This window comes from Papaver somniferum, unplaced genomic scaffold, assembly GCF_003573695.1.
Source record: "Papaver somniferum cultivar HN1 unplaced genomic scaffold, ASM357369v1 unplaced-scaffold_137, whole genome shotgun sequence".
NCBI classification, from domain to species: Eukaryota; Viridiplantae; Streptophyta; class Magnoliopsida; order Ranunculales; family Papaveraceae; genus Papaver; species Papaver somniferum.
In genome coordinates, this window is record NW_020622934.1 from 1,452,028 (window position 1) to 1,469,459 (window position 17,432).

General features: G+C 36.0%; 1 long non-coding RNA gene across 10 annotated transcripts; it reads left to right on the plus strand.

Moving 5' to 3' along the window:
• Positions 1–754: 754 nt before the first annotated feature.
• LOC113334749 lies at positions 755–8,430 on the plus strand. 10 transcript variants are annotated; one of them, XR_003352939.1, is made up of 13 exons: positions 755–1,046; positions 1,183–1,267; positions 1,471–1,529; positions 1,657–1,727; positions 2,284–2,454; positions 2,615–2,696; positions 3,405–3,489; positions 3,709–3,767; positions 3,893–3,963; positions 4,523–4,693; positions 4,854–7,664; positions 7,771–7,808; positions 7,965–8,430. It is a non-coding gene; the product is annotated as an uncharacterized LOC113334749 (long non-coding RNA). The 10 variants fall into 10 exon arrangements; XR_003352940.1 differs by having other exon boundaries at positions 4,854–7,360; positions 7,536–7,664; positions 7,771–8,430; XR_003352945.1 differs by having other exon boundaries at positions 4,854–7,176; positions 7,536–7,664; positions 7,771–8,430.
• The last annotated feature ends 9,002 nt before the right edge of the window (positions 8,431–17,432 follow it).

The window sequence follows — 17,432 nt, forward strand, 5'->3', positions numbered from 1 at the left end:
GCCGGAACCGTAGGTCCCCGGCTTTCCAGCTACTATGATCCAACTAATTAAACACTACTGTGAGCCGACTAACTAACACACTATAATATGACACGACCAGCTAAATATTTAGGACTGTATCTGCTTTTAAATTTTCTATGATCCAACTAATTGAACACTCTATCGTGAGTCGACTAACTAACACAATATAATACTCCATCCGTCCCACTATTAAGTGACCTACCTTATAATTAAATTTAGTTATAAGGTAGGTCACTTAATAGTGAGACGGAGGTAGTATGACACAACCAACTAAATATTTTGGCACTATAATTTTCTCCACCGTCGGGGCCGTAGGTCTCGGCTTACGGCTACTCTAATCCAACTAATTAAACACTCTACTGTGAGCCGACTAACTAACACACTATAATATGACACTAACCAGTTAAATATTGGAACCGTTCAATGATGACCACAGACTAAAATTGCATGAAAAGATATTGATCGGCCGACCAAATAAATGAACAATAAACAAAATTTAAGTAAATCTTCATATTCGATTTGAAAAAAATCGACCACTTGTTGAGCGCCGGCCGCACGCCGGCGTGATACCTAGCCTCTCCATTAAGAAATATGGTGGTTATGTCGTGGATAAAGATCACCGTTGGATTTGGAGAGTAATTCGTGACCGTCGGATTTTATTCTTATTTTTTTCTATCGGGAGTTGTTCTGGGGCTTGGTTAGCGTGATTCGGGTCCGTGGATTCTATTAGAGATGGTAGTGAACTGTTGACTAAAATTAAGGAAGAAATTAGTGCCGATTGTGCCGATTCTCTGTAATTGAACGATGTAATTGGGGTTTATTGAAGCTGCTGAAATTGGGTTGAGCTCGAATATCCCCATGAGCTATACGATTGAATTAAAGTTGTTGGTCTTGGATGTGAACACAGGGAGACTTCCTTGGAACTGAAATTGAGTTCGATTAGACATTTGGGAGGGGTTTTACTTGAATTTGTAACGATCATCAGTACCAATCAATTGGATAGAATGGGCTAATGTTTTGAGATGGTAAAATTAACAACAACGAATCTGAAATCGTTATTTGATTTTGCTTTCATTGTTCAATCATGATTTCTTTTGTTAATTTTGTTTTCATTGTTTATACTGGATCAATCACGATTTCGTTTGTTCAATCCGTGTTCAGATACCTATCATTGGCAAGGAGAAATTTTGGTGATTGATTTTGTAATGAATTCGGAATTTGAAACCAAGGGTTTCATCTAATAGAGGTATTTTCTCTTATGTAGTTTGCCATGAGAAAGAAAAGGGTCTCAGGTAAAAACGATGTTTACCCTGAAACCCTAATCCTTAAACGAAATCAAAATTCTTTGTTTTCTAATTTTCATGGTTCTATTATCTGAATTCTCTGATTCGGAATGATTCCTCTTTTATTAGTTATTTGTGCTTCAATTGATTTGGTGTTGTTTTGTAGGTTTGATTTACAGGATATATATTTATGAGGTCGAAAGTTCAATTGATTTTGATAATTAGGTCAGGCTTTAATTTGAGGATTTGAATTATTTTGATTTGGTCGTTTTTTTTTTTTTTTTTTGCGGTTCTTATTTGCTTATCTGTTGTAGATTGTAATTTCTAACGAAAGTTTGTTGATTTTTTGTAGTGTTTTAGTTTGTGCTTTTGGAGGCAAAGCAGAATCGGGAAGAAGAAGATGATGAAGAGGAATAAAAGAAGGTATACACATAAATAAAAACCCTAACTACAACTGTATTCTATAGTTTTTTTTTTTTTGGTTTTGATTCTTCTTTCTGATATAGTTAAATAGAGGTATCTCAAATCAATACCGTGTTCTACAACTGTATTATCACATGGTTATGTATCGATTTGATGGAAAACAAAAGAAGTTAAGGACATATACTTGATGAGTTGCTCACATAAACAGAACAGCTTCAGCTCGCGTCTTAGTATGGTTTTAGCTGGGCTTGATCATGCAACCATTCTTTGTTTGCATTGGAATTCTAGCTATTTTGCTTTTTTTGTTACTTATAAGATTTCCAAATTTTGACTAGGCCATTGGATTTGGGTACCGTACTTTGTTATGTCAAGGTTTCGGATTCGAAATTCATATCTTCTTAGATTGTAAATCTATAATTCAGAAGTGCTAATAGTGTTCTGTACTTTCTAAATTTCATATTAAGATTTTGGATGCGTATAGATTTATGGTTTCACTGATTTATCTCCAGTTTTTTAATTATCTCATTAACTCAAACTGATGCTGTTATCTTGGCAGAGCTTACATATCTGTCCTTATGAGTTTGGGACCTTCGAGCCTCATAAGTCCCTGGATGAAGTGTTGCTGAGCATTACAGTCGGGGACACCTGTTGCAACTTCGAATCCATGAACTGGCTTAATGGATTGATCTCACATAACACATTAAAGAAGGAGACTTGAATCAACCTGGTAACTTTTATATGTGATTAAAATCTTCTCAACTCTTGATTAGTGATTGTTCTTAGGATTTAATTGATGCATATTGAAATACATGCGACATGTTTTTGCAATGGAAATATGCTAATTGTGAAATTGTAAGATGTATATTAATATTGATTTGCTTTCATAGGTACCGTCAATTGGCCCATTGGATTGAGTTTTTCTGCTCTCTTGTGATCACTCATTGTGTACCGAATTCCCTCATGATCGAGGTATATATAAATATATTTAAAATTTCAGTCCATTTCGAGCTCGATGAGTAATTCGGAGATGGATAAAGACCACCGTTGGATTTGGAGAGTAATTCGTGACCGTCGGATTTTTTTATTTTTTATTTTCTATCGGGAGTTGTTCTGGGCCTTGGTTAGAGTGATTCGGGTCCTTGGATTCTATTAGAGATGGTAGTGAACTGTTGACTAAAATTAAGGAAGAAATTAGTGCCGATTGTGCCGATTCTCTGTAATTGAAAGATGTAATTGGGGTTTATTGAAGCTGCTGAAATTGGGTTGAGCTCGAATATCCCCATGAGCTATACGATTGAAGAAGAGCTGTTGGTCTTGGATGTGAACACAGGGAGAAGAAAGATAGTATTTTTGAATTCAGGGTTGGTGGTGCAGTATTAAGAAGACGTAGTAGAAGATGGAGGAAATCAGTGAAGGCAACAGATTTTGGTGTTCTTCCTTGGAACTGAAATTGAGTTCGATTAGAGATTTGGGAGGGGTTTTACTTGAATTTGTAGCGATCATCAGTACCAATCAATTGGATAGAATGGGTTAATGTTTTGAGATGGTTAACAACAACGAATCTGAAATCGTTATTTGATTTTGTTTTCATTGTTCAATCATGGTTTCTTTTGTTCATTTTGTTTTAATTGTTTATATTGGATCAATCACGATTTCGTTTGTGCAATCCGTGTTCAGATACCTATCATTGGCAAGGAGAGATTTTGGTGATTGATTTTGTAATGAATTCGGAATTTGAAACCAAGGGTTTCATCTACTAGAGGTATTTTCTCTTATTTAGTTTGCCATGAGAAAGAAAAGGGTCTCAGGTAAAAACAATGTTTACCCTGAAACCCTAATCCTTAAACGAAATCAAAATTCTTTGTTTTTCTAATTTTCATGGTTCTAATTTTCGTGGTTCTATTATCTGAATTCTCTGATTCGGAATGATTCCTCTTTTATTAGTTACTTGGGCTTCAATTGATTTGGTGTTGTTTTGTAGGTTTGATTTACAAGATATATATTTATGAGGTCGAAAGTTCAATTGATTTTGATAATTAGGTCTGGCTTTAATTTGAGGATTTGAATTATTTTGATTTGGTTTTTTTTTTTTTTTTTTTGCGGTTCTTCTTTGCTTATCTGTTGTAGATTGTAATTTCTAACGAAAGTTTATTGATTTTTTGTAGTGTTTTAGTTTGTGCTTTTGGAGGCAAAGCAGAATCGGGAAGAAGAAGATGATGAAGAGGAATAAAAGAAGGTATACACATAAATAAAAACCCTAACTACAACTGTATTTTATAGTTTTTTTTTTTTTTGGTTTTGATTCTTCTTTCTGATATAGTTAAATAGAGGTATCTCAAATCAATACCGTATTCTACAACTGTATTATCACATGGTTATGTGTCGATTTGATGGAAAACAAAAGAAGTTAAGGACATATACTTGATGAGTTGCTCACATAAACAGAACAGCTTCAGCTCGCGTCTTAGTATGGTTTTAGCTGGGCTTGATCATGCAACCATTCTTTGTTTGCATTGGAATTCTAGCTATTTTGCTTTTTTTGTTACTTATAAGGTTTCCAAATTTTGACTAGGCCATTGAATTTGGGTCCCGTACTTTGTTATGTCAAGTTTTCGGATTCGAAGTTCATATCTTATTATATTGTAAATCTATAATTCAGAAGTGCTAATAGTGTTCTGTACTTTCTAAATTTCATATTAAGATTTTGGATGCGTATAGATTTATGGTTTCAACTGATTTATCTCCAGTTTTTTTAATTATCTCATTAGCTCAAACTGATGCTGCTCTCTTGGCAGAGCTTACATATCTGTCCTTATAAGTTTGGGACCTTCGAGCCTCATAAGTCCCTGGATGAAGTGTTGCTGAGCATTACAGTCGAGGACACCTGTTGCAACTTCGAATCCATGAACTGGCTTAATGGATTGATCTAACATAACACATTAATGAAGGAGACTTGAATCAACCTGGTAACTTTTATATGTGATTAAAATCTTCTCAACTCTTGATTAGTGATTGTTCTTAGGATTTAATTGGTGCATATTAAAATACATGCGACATGTTTTTGCAATGGAAATATGCTAATTGTGAAATTGTAAGATGTATATTAATATTGATTTGCTTTCATAGGTACCGTCAATTGGCCCACTGGATTGAGTTTTTCTGCTCTCTGGTGATCACTCATTGTGTACCGAATTCCCTCATGATCAAGGTATATATAAATATATTTAAAATTTCAGTCCATTTCGAGTTCGATGAGTAACTATTCAACTTTGAATTTTTTTTTCTCCCAACTTTTACAAGGTAACAGCTTCCTCAAATTTAGTATGTTTATATTTAGAAGGTAACAACTTCCTCAAATTTATTATGTTTATATTTCTGGATGTGCTATCTGAAGCCTTAAATTTATAAGGAATCTACGCTCAATTGTTATTTTGTTGAGCTTTGAATTTGCATGGAATCTATGTGCATTGTTATTTCATAAATACTGGAAAAAAATCTCTTATCGTTTGTCTGCCTTATATCGTTTGCCTGTCTTATAATTTGTGTATTTTATGTATCCAAACGAATTTTTGCTGCATATTCTTATCAAACTATTTGTACTCCTTTCTTAGTAAGGTCTTTTGTTTGTTTTTGCGTGTTCTGCTTTGTATTGCTATGATGATACTTAATATATTTTTCTTTCTGAGTTGGTATTGTTTTTGTGATTTCAGCGATGAAGAACTCACTTGGCCTTGATATTCATAACCTAAACAACTGGGGAAAATTCAGGACACCTCAATACACTGATTTGGCCTTTGAAATGATAATTGATTAAACATATTTTCTCTCTTCGTATCAATAGATATCATGTGATACCAATGAACTAATACCTAGCGTAACTAATGCACAGAGCCTCAACTCTGTCGCACCATATGCTCACTAATATTGGCAAATGCTAATCCATGTTTATAATTATTTGCAGTGGAGACAAACTGATAATATCCGTCTGGTGACTGTTTTTTGCAAGTCGGTAGTAATGTTGCAGAACATTCAACAGTTGTACGTAGTCACAATGTGCTCTAACTTCGTAAAGAAATACCAAGGTAACTAATGGATTGTCGTGGGTTAAATTTTTTCTTATCCGTGCTAGGTTGATATCAAGCAGATACTAATCTTGATAAAAAAAATGGCGAGGAAGTACTCCCTGTCTTCCACTAATGGTACGAAAGCCTATCCGTACCTGTTAACCTTAACTACAAAGTTAGGATAATGATCCCTGCCGAGAAAGGAAAATCAGAAAATCATATTTTGAAACTGTAGAAAGTGTTACTCGAGAGACCATCTGCGAGCTCCTGTTGAGTGGAGTGAATATAAGTGATAACATGGTGTAAGAAACGGGTTATAGGATTTGGAAGCTAAACAAGTATAGAAGCTCATGTTGAGTGCATCCATAACACCTATGTTCCTTGATGTGTATCTTAAGTAAGGTAGTAGATTTTCATTTCACTGTGTTCGTTATTTTATTTTCACTGTATTCCATGATTTGTTCAAAGCTACTTGGGATATAGTTACCGTCCCGTTAATAATTGGTTTCCTAACGCTGACACTAATTGTGTATGAAACGATTTCTTCTTCTAACTCTGTTTTTGTAAATACAGTGTGTCCTAACTCTTAACTTTGCGACATCTCTTCTGCGTTCGATTTTTTTATTGATTCACGTATTATAGATTTTTTCGAGGAAGATTGGCTTATCGGTTTACCAATATGAGGTACGTATTGATATTTTTTTGATTGATTTCTCTTCTTTTCGTTTAAACATTCTTTTCAAATAATGGCATCTACCATTAAAAACAAAAGATATGATTCGAGAGATATAATTTTCCTTCCTCTTGGGTTCCCAATGGTACTCCTCTTTCATGCAAAACTCATGGTTTGTTGTAGTTGTTGGCTACCATCGGTTTTGGTGGTATGTGACAATAATTAGGAGAAAATTTCAGAGGTTAGGACAAGCATGGAATAGGTAACACGAGTTTGAAGAATTCTGGGTTATTCTTTGACCGAGAGAATAGGGAAGAAATGTGATCTCGCTGCTGTCTTTTTACGTGATTGATGAATGAGATATCGAGCATTCAGAATTCTTTGTTGAAAGAGAACAACAAGACCACCAGTTGAAAGAGGCACAAAAGTGTTCAAAATAACGCATGAACGATCACCAGCTTAGTTCCACCGTGTGGCTGCCATGGGTTAAAGAATTTGAAGTGGAGAAGGACTGAAAATCGAGTAGTATTTGCTGATTTGGGTTGATGGGATGATTATATGATATCAATTCACGGTGCTAATGGATTAACATAGGATTAGACACATGGGTTCAAATTATAAATGGCTTGCCGAGAAATCAACCTGTCATTGATATTGAATGCAGAAGATTAATCACAACTAACAAAAAGGCTGGAAGTAGAGCAATGATACGGTATATACGATCACACTAATTTCTCTATTGCATCTATTAACAATTTTTTTAAAAGCAGACGTACCAGTTAGAAAAGACGAATAGAAACATGAAAGGTGGGTATTGTAATTCAGCACATCCCGGTCTGCAAGTAGAGCAGTTTGGGTAGAACCAATTGAACTGCCAGCACAGATTTCTTTATATGGTCAGATTCTATGAACTATGAACAGATTAATTTTGAGGTTTGATTAACTATGAACTGGGAATCTGCAGTTCCTTCATGATGCCTCCATTCAGGTGTCTAGGGGATTTGTTAGTTTTTCCGTTTGTAATTTGATTAATTAATTTCAAGCATGTCTTCTTCTTCCTCTTACAAGCAGCTATCGATTGAAAAAAGAACACAGTACTGGTGTGTTCTTTTAGGGACAAGCAGGAAGGGATATTATATTCATCCATTCATTCCTCAGCTGATATATTTGTGTTTCTAAAGAATAATGTTCTGAAAGAAGGTATGGATGTTTCGTTAGTCTTTGTTGCTTTAAGTTAATAAGGTTGGATTCATAGATAATCATGTTGTTAACTCCTTCGAAAAGCAGCTAAAGTTGTTTTTTGCAGGTGGTTTCTACCATTGGCGTTGCGATTCTCTTGCTACGGTAAGGGTTAGATTCAGGATTTTTGTCTTGGGGTGCACAAAAAACAAGTACATTTGTTTGGTATTTCCTTTATATGTCTTGGGGTACACACAAAAGCTTGGAAAAATCTCATCCTTCTTCGTGAATTTACTCGCACTTGCTATCGTTGTCAATTAGGCTTACTGGAAATTTACGATCACCTGAAATATCGCAATTCAGAAGTTGCTTCTTCTAATTGTACGGTTGGTAGTGGTGTCCGTCCCAGTGGTATTCATGAGTTAGATGTGGGTCTTCTTCTCTGGACTGGCAGCAGTTCTTGGCAGAGGATGGAGAAAGGAAGGACGGTCTCATCATGGGACTTATGCCGCTATTCATTGGATGGAGTGTTGACTGTTTGCAGACGTGGTACCAGAAACTCCAAGAGCGGCCAGTGAATAAAAGAACATGTATAAAACTATTTAGAGTGTGCCTTTGTATATACTTCTTTTTGATTCCTCCCTTTAATCCATAGACATGGCTCCAACTATCAGAACTGCAATAAGAATAGGTTAGGTATTTTTAGGTATCATCTGAATGAGTAAATTAATTGTTGTACAAGATACATGTTTAGTCTGAATATGGAAGAGCCTTTGCAGTTGATGTTCCCCGGCTCTTATTAGTGATCGACCTACTGGGATACCTCTCAATGTATTTAATGCGGCAAATTAACTTAAAGTGTGAACATGTTTTATCTTCAGGTTGCTGATCTCACTGTTCCTTCTCATATAGATGCAAATGTTGCTTACCTCTTATGGGTTTTGGTATTTCCAATTGTTTGGGAAATTTTACATAAGGAAGAACAAATAGCACTGGCAAAACCGATGATTACTCTGTTATCAAAAGATCACCATTAGGTCTTCATCATTTGAGCCATCCTCAGCCTAGGATGCCAAGTGAACTTATAAAATATGTTGGAAAGACGATCAATGTTTGGCATATTTCGCTTTCTTTGCTTGAAAGTCGTGTTATGTTGTTCTTTATCCATTTCCAGTCGTTTAGTCTTTATTTAGCAGGCTGGCTTTACCAAAGGTGTAATTCTAGATGTGGATCATGGATACGATCCAACAATGCAGCGTTGCCAGTCATATGGATGTCGCAAGGTATGCGTTGGAAAAATATACATCTTTTTACATAATCCATATATGCATCGACAACATCTTGGATTGAAGGTCCCAACGTCTCAGGTCAAGGCCGAAAGTAAGGTTGAGAGTTATTTTGATATCTTCTTTCAAGTATATTGATTTGGATGTACTACATTTGCTGATATTTATATGTCTTTAGTACTGGGCACATGATCAATAATAAACACATAAAGATGATAGTTCAATTCTTTTCACTGGCGATGCTTTTGCAATGCATAAAGATGATAGTTACTTGGATGAACGTTAAAGTTAGTATCATATGTGACATTTCATAACCTAGGCATGCTACCATTACCAAAAAAAAAAGATTTATATGGCCGTCCGTCGGATTTGGGTTTTCGGATCTGGCTAGGCTTCCAAAAACTTCGAATTTCCAAACGAAATAAAAAATAAAAAAGGTCGGTCTTCTGTTTTCCAAATTTGGCTAGGCTTCCGTAACTTAGAATTTCAAATAAAAAAAAAAGGGGAAAATATTATGGGTTTCCTTATAATCATACGACCAATCGTTGGTATTTGTTTATCTTTCGTTAACATCTTATAGCTTTCTCTTTCCCTGTGTTCTCAATTTCTTTCTCTCTCATCGTATTTTATTGATTTGTTAACAGGTACAAGATTTGTTAACAGTTACAAAAACGAGAATCTAACCAGGTACGAATTTGGTTTCCTATCTCTTTGCTTTCAAATTTGGTCCTATCCCGCTATTATGATCCAACAAATTAAACACATTATTGTGACCCGAACAACTAACACGTTATAACATGACACGATCAACTAAATATTGAAACCGTTCTGCTATAACCCAACTAACTAAATATGCTCCCGACTATAATAAACAGGACCAATTAACACACTTATTTTGATATGGACACTACATCTGCCTTTAAATTTTCTCCACTGCCGGGGCTGTAGGCCCAGACCCTATCCGGCTGTTTTGATCCAACTAATGAAACACGCTATTGTGACCCGACTAACTAACATACTATAGTATGATACGACCAACTAAATATTGGGACCGTTTTGCTATGACCCGACTAACTAAATATGCCCCGACTATTATAGACAAGACCAACTAACACACTAATTTTAGTATGGGCACTACACCTGCCTTTAAATTTTCTCCACCGCCAGGGCCGTAGGCCCCGGCCTTATCCAGCTTCTATGGTCCAACTAATTAAACACGCTACTGTGACCTGACTAGCACACTATAATATGACACGACCAATTAAATATTGGGACCGTTTTGCTATGACCCGACTAACTAAATATGTTCTGGACTATTATAGACAGGACCAACTAACACACTAATTTTAATGTGGGCACTACATCTGCCTCTAAATTTTCTCCACCGCCGGGACCGTAGGTCCCGGCTATCCGGCTAATATAATCCAACTAATTAAACACAATACTGTGATCCGACTAACTATCACACTATAATATGACACGACCAATTAAATATTGGGACCGGTCTGCTATGACCCGACTAACAAATTATGTTCCCGACTATTACAGACAGGACCAACTAACACATTAATTTTAATGTGGGCTCTACATCTGCCTGTAAATTTTGTCCACCGCCTGGACCGTAGGTCCCGGCTATCCGGCTAATATGGTCCAACTAAGTAAACATCCTACTGTGACCCGACTAACTAACATACTATAAAATGACACGACTAACTAGATATTGAGACCGTTCTGCTACGACCCAACTAACTAAATATGCTCCCGACTACCATCGACAGACTAAGTAAATACTGATCGTTCCACCAAACAACCAACAAAAATTGACAAGAGGTTGAGCGTCGGCCGCAGGCCGGCCTGATACCTACGAAGAAGGGTGTATGTCTATGGGTCAATTAAGACCATTGATTTCGATCATCCTACGGTGTCGATTGATTGTTGAAGGTTTGATTTTAAGTCAAAGATGGCCATTGATTTAAAGCATCATGCGGTCGGGATAGCCTGTTATGTCAATATTTTGGACCGGAGAGGATTATGTAGCGGCCCAAGCGACTTATTCAAAACAACCAACCATTGTCGTGCCCGAATAAAAATCTCACACCGAGTCGATCAACAACAACACTATCCTAATTTAAACAGATTCTTTATCTGAACCTCATTCCGAATCGAGAAACATCCGATTTCGTATCTGCATCTCTTTATAAATTAATTCTCTGTGCCCATGGGATGAAGATAAAAATTGAAATAAATCGAATATAGCTTCTGTGGATGCACCGATGGGGATATTTTAGAGCAACAACAAAGAAATCAAAGACTAGATGGAATTAGAGGATAGTGATCATAGTATCACTGGAAGCAAAAGAGGTGGAGGGAGTACACAAATATGCAGGTAAGAAGAAGCACACCCAAGAACCCTGGCAAGTTCGTATGATTAGGGTGTTGGGAACAACAAGAATTTCGATAACAGAATTTGCTTATATATATAGACAAAGATATAAGATAAGATGGTTTTGTGGTATTTCAGCCAGAATATTTTGAACCTGTCGTTCATTCTAGGTTTGGATGCGAGTGCAGAAAGAAAGAGGTACACTTCGAAGCTTTGAAAAGCAAGAATCTAAAGATTTTCATTGGTAGCAACCCTGTACCATTTCACATGTTCCACAAAGTAATGAATGGACATAAACGGGAAGGCGGGAACCCTGTACCATTTCAGCTAACTGCACAAATGGTATTTAGTTCAATTTTGTGTGATTTTGTACTTCGTCTCCTCTTGGTGACTGATAACAACAAGATGTTTATGAAGATCTAAGTATAAAAACCTGGCGTTTTTAGGGGACACTCAAAAGGATTTAGGGGCCATCAATTTATACCCAGCCAAAGACTCTAGTTAAGGGGTATCCTATATGATATTGAAGTTACATAAATGCCCTTCTGGTAAAACTGTATAAAAACCAAATCAAAAACAATTCTACTCATTTCAACTCTTCTTCTTCCAGTTTCATATTATCTTCCGATTGTGGAAGAAAAAAAAAAAATTCCTCGTTCAACCGAAACATCACCGTGAATCGTAAAATCAAAACATCGTCGATTCGATTATAAAACAATGGATAAGAGAAATGAAACCCACAGACCTAGAACCAAAAATGTTGCTCGGGGTATCGATCCAAACATTGGAATTTTAGCAAGAAATAAAGAAATTCTTGCTGCAAATGAAGAAGAACGCGAAGAACAAGTACCCGGCAATGTAGTCGGTGGTGGCGATTCCGAGACTCAAACACTTCGTCAACTTCAAATGGCCCCAATTAGGTAAGAATCTATCATTTTTGGGGTTTATTTCGCTTTAATTCGTCGAATCGAGAAAAAAAATTTATAGGGTTTTCGGTTATTTATCCAGATTCGGACGATATGCATGCTCATTTACTTCCGAATGTAGTCGTGTTCTTCATTTTTCAAGAACATCGACAGTATTCAGGAGAAAGATTTGATGATTATCTGCCGAATATTGGTGGCCATATCTTCCTGGATACAAACTGCTAATAATCGGTAGTTTAATGAATTTTTTGGCTACCGAATATATTTAAGTAGACACAAAGTATTCGGAAGAACACTCACTACCGAATGTATATATTGAAAAAATCTCAAAATTTATGATATAGGAAAAATCCCATTTTGGGGCCAGTATTTATTCGGAAGACAATATAATGTTTTATACCTCCGATTGTGTAGGATAAAATTTTAGAGTTTCTGAACTCCAGTTGATGAATATTCGGTTGTAAACGTGTTTAGTTATATTCCGATTGTTTTTCATTCGGAAAAAATATGTGTCTTCTTACTTCCGAATTTGTACATTCGGGTTATAGAGGTGCACTTTTTCTTCCGATTGTGTAGGATGAAAAATTTACAGCTTCTGAACTCCAATTGATGTATATTCGGTTGCAAATATGTTTAGTTAGCTTCCGATTGTTTTGTATTCGGGAACAATATGTGTCTTCTTACATCCGAATGTGTACATTCGGGTTATATTTCCATACTTTGTCTTCCGATTGTATAGTTTGTAAATATTGTTCCTTTCTTTGTTGTTTAGACAAACCAGCTGGTTATGATAGACTGGTGCGTGTTCTTATATTTTTGTTCATTTTATATTATTCCTATAAATCTTAGGTAATTACCGTTTGATGTTATGTCATTACGTATAAAAAACAGGTGAATAGATTCAAGCGTGTTTCCAAAATGTTAACTGCATGCTTGAAGAGCGGAGATCCCATGCCAGCTGAGAAGATCAAAGAGGCTAGAGATCTAGTTGATAATATGGATAACGAAGATTATGCTGCCCAGTTTGGGGAGAAAGTCACGAAGAGGCATCAGCCCAAGGTGGCAGTATCAAAGACGGGTAAAAGAACTCGAGCTTCATCGAGCGCTGAAGCTGCTCCAACTGAAGCTGCTCCAACTGAAGGTGCTCAAACTGAAGGTGCTCAAACCCGTGGTCGTGCAGGACTGGGAGGTAGTCACGGTCGTAAAGTAAAGAAGAGCAGATAAATGACAATGATTTTTGTTGTACATTCGGAAATTTGTTTGGGTAACTAAGTTAGACAAGTTCAAATGACAATGATTTGTGTGGTATATTCGGAAGTTTTGGTAACTAATTTAACTTCCGATTATTTCAAAGACAAAATTTGAAAAGTATAAGTTTTTCCAAATTCTGATTTTTGGGCCATCGTACATTCAGAACTTTATAAAAAATCTATCCTCCGAATATCACAAGTTCAAAACAAACCACGCCATGGCTCCAGGTGGTTCCAAGGGCCCATATTGAAGGTTAGACAGCCCAAATTCGGAAGTTTTGGTAACTAATTTAACTTCCGATTATTTCAAAGACAAAATTTGAAAAGTATAAGTTTTTCCAAATTCTGATTTTTGGGCCATCGTACATTCGGAACTTTATAAAAAATCTATCCTCCGAATATCACAAGTTCAAAACAAACCACGCCATGGCTCCAGGTGGTTCCAAGGGCCCATATTGAAGGTTAGACAGCCCAAATTCGGAAGTTTTGGTAACTAATTTAACTTCCGATTATTTCAAAGACAAAATTTGAAAAGTATAAGTTTTTCCAAATTCTGATTTTTGGGCCATCGTACATTCGGAACTTTATAAAAAACCTATCCTCCGAATATCACAAGTTCAAAACAAACCACGCCATGGCTCCAGGTGGTTCCAAGGGCCAATATTGAAGGTTAGACATCCCATATTCAGAAGTTTTGGTAACTAATTTAACTTCCGATTATTTCAAAGACAAAATTTGAAAAGTATAAGTTTTTCCAAATTCTGATTTTTGGGCCATCGTACATTCGGAACTTTATAAAAAACCTATCCTCCGAATATCACAAGTTCAAAACAAACCACGCCATGGCTCCAGGTGGTTCCAAGGGCCAATATTGAAGGTTAGACATCCCATATTCGGAAGTTTTGGTAAATAATTTAACGTCCGATTATTTCAAAGACAAAATTTGAAAAGTATAAGTTTTTCCAAATTCTGATTTTTGGGCCATCGTACATTCAGAACTTTATAAAAAACCTATCCTCCGAATTTCACAAGTTCAAAACAAACCACGCCATGGCTCCAGGTGGTTCCAAGGGCCCATATTGAAGGTTAGACAGCCCAAATTCGGAAGTTTTGGTAACTAATTTAACTTCCGATTATTTCAAAGACAAAATTTGAAAAGTATAAGTTTTTCCAAATTCTGATTTTTGGGCCATCGTACATTCAGAACTTTATAAAAAACCTATCCTCCGAATATCACAAGTTCAAAACAAACCACGCCATGGCTCCAGGTGGTTCCAAGGGCCCATATTGAAGGTTAGACATCCCATATTCGGAAGTTTTGGTAACTAATTTAACGTCCGATTATTTCAAAGACAAAATTTGAAAAGTATAAGTTTTTCCAAATTCTGATTTTTGGGCCATCGTACATTCGGAACTTTACAAAAACATTATCCTCCGAATATTACAAGTTAAAAAAAAACTGTTTCCTGGAACCAAACAACACCATAATCGGAAAGAAAGTTGACTCATAAAATAACCAAATATTACAATCGGTAGGTTGTTTAACAAAATAATCTATCGATTTCGTATAATCGGCTAGTTTTTATATTAATAATACTCTACATCCATTACATAAAGTTCAAACGGCCTTAACCTTACAATTTCGTCAAAAGCACCTAAATCCATACTCCTAATTGACCATAAAAGTACTAAAACAGATCATAACTTCCAGTGACCATAGAAATTGTCCTTCTTGATTTTGTAGCATCCTTCATGTTCAAATCGTTTCCCGTAGAGGTCCACATACCGGCGATCCGCAAGATTCTCTGAAATTACGAATGAGTAACAAGTTAGTACTAACTTTTGTTAATGTGAATTGGAATTACAGAGATACTTACTCGTTTTTCATACGTCCACCAAGGAAAAGCGTTCCTAACAAACCGTTCCTCATCTTCAAGTTTGTCAATCTCCTTATCTAGCGCATTCTTTCTCATCTTAATGTCATTGGATGATCTTCGAATTCGATTACCATCTAAGGCCTCAAATACCATTAAGATACGGTTCCATATCTGCTCTTCGGATTCCGATTTGTGGAGCTTGTGAACACGATCATGAGTAGTTACCACAACCCACGCTCTATAAATAGCACAATCTTCTTCTTCGGCAAAAGCAATATCCATGTTTTTTGTTATGAAAATTAAAACTGAAGAGAGGAAAGAGTTTGGTGCAATTGGGGTGATAGATATGAGTTTCTTTATATAGGTTTAGGGTCCAACGGCTCTTTTTGTTTTTCCCAAAAACTCCAACGGCTAATTTGACGAAAGTTGAATGTGGAGAAACCAATAATCGGTAGGTATTGGATTTAGCATATCTACCGATTATGGTAGCTTTCAAAATTTGAATTTGCGGCAACTTATAATCGATAGGTTTTGTAATATATTTAACTCCCGATTAACGCTGAATCCAAAACACGAACTAAGAAATACTGCACCTCGTATAATCGGACGTCTGGCAAATATTTTGGCCTCCGATTGCATTCGGAGGGTAACAATGTTATCATATCCTCCGAATATATAAGGGTAATTTCGCCATTACGAATTACGCGAGATAAGGGCTGGCTACATTTTCCCTTTGGGTGACCTTTTTTGTTTTATTGTTGGCCCCTAAATCCTTTTGAGTGGCCCCTAAAAACGCCAGGATAAAAAACATTCGAGCATTCAAGGTCTCCTTTTTTTTACTTTCAATAGAACCTTAATTATTTTAGACTACAAAGGTGTCCTAAAATAGTAAAATTACATAATTTATTATAGATGTGGGTACGAAGATTTTTTTTTTGATCGGTAAAATAAAATAAAATTAGCCAAGTACTATTTTGAGTGATCTGGTGATCTGTATGTCTAAGTTGGAGACTGCCCTTTAGAAAGAAGTAGGAGATACATGATACATCCTTGGACGTTTTAATTGCAACTGAATAAATCTAAGTACCTGAAAATCAAGTTATGACCCTTAAGTTTCAAAAATCATTGCATTGGACCCAACTTAAGTAGGTGAATTTTGTGTTACGTCACTTGCAGCAAATCCTGCAAGTACGTTCGAAATCCAACTTTGGGAATAAAAATACAAATACGTCTAGATAATTTGAAGTCAGAAAAAATTGTCGACATTCTGCAACATATATATTCATTCGTTCATTGATTGTTAAACTGTGAGGCCATGTTTACAGGACTGCTTATAACTTAAAAACATGTAGCAACAATGTAGCATCTTTTGCCACTACCATTGGGTACGTTGATTTGGAGTGATTGCAATGCAACAGTAATATCCACTACTGATCATTATAATAAAAGTTTAAACATTTTGAAAATGCTTCAAAATGAAGAAAGGAAATTATGTGATGGAAAAAGAAAAGGTAATGGAACTCTATTTAATAAAAGGTTGAGTCTCTGTCGTAGGCCGGGACGATACCTAGTTGAAGTATTCTTGATATCCATGTGTTGTGGAGTATGATGCTGGATTGCTGGTGGTGGATAAATTGGTATGTAACCTGCATTTAGACATATATAAAGAAAGTTTCCATCAGTATGAAGTTGTTAACGGCAAAAAGAAAAAATTCCATAAGTTGAAACAAAAAAAAATTTCACAACCCAACTTGGAGTGAATATAATAGACAAGTGTTGATTTGACGTACAAAGTAGTGGTAATTGCAATACAAAGGAACACCAGCGATCATCCATTTATGCCACGTTGATGTTAGTTGTTGTCCTTTGTGAATAAACTATGACTTAATTAGGCAATCCATGACCAGCTTAATCACATTAGGAGCATCAACAATAATAACTACCTTAACAGTTGGTTTACGTGATCACTCCATCTCTTCCATAAACCTGGTTGATTTGTATACAATGACTAAACCAGGGGTACGTGAAAAGATGAGATACCCAAATAGCACCACAATCTTTAAATTA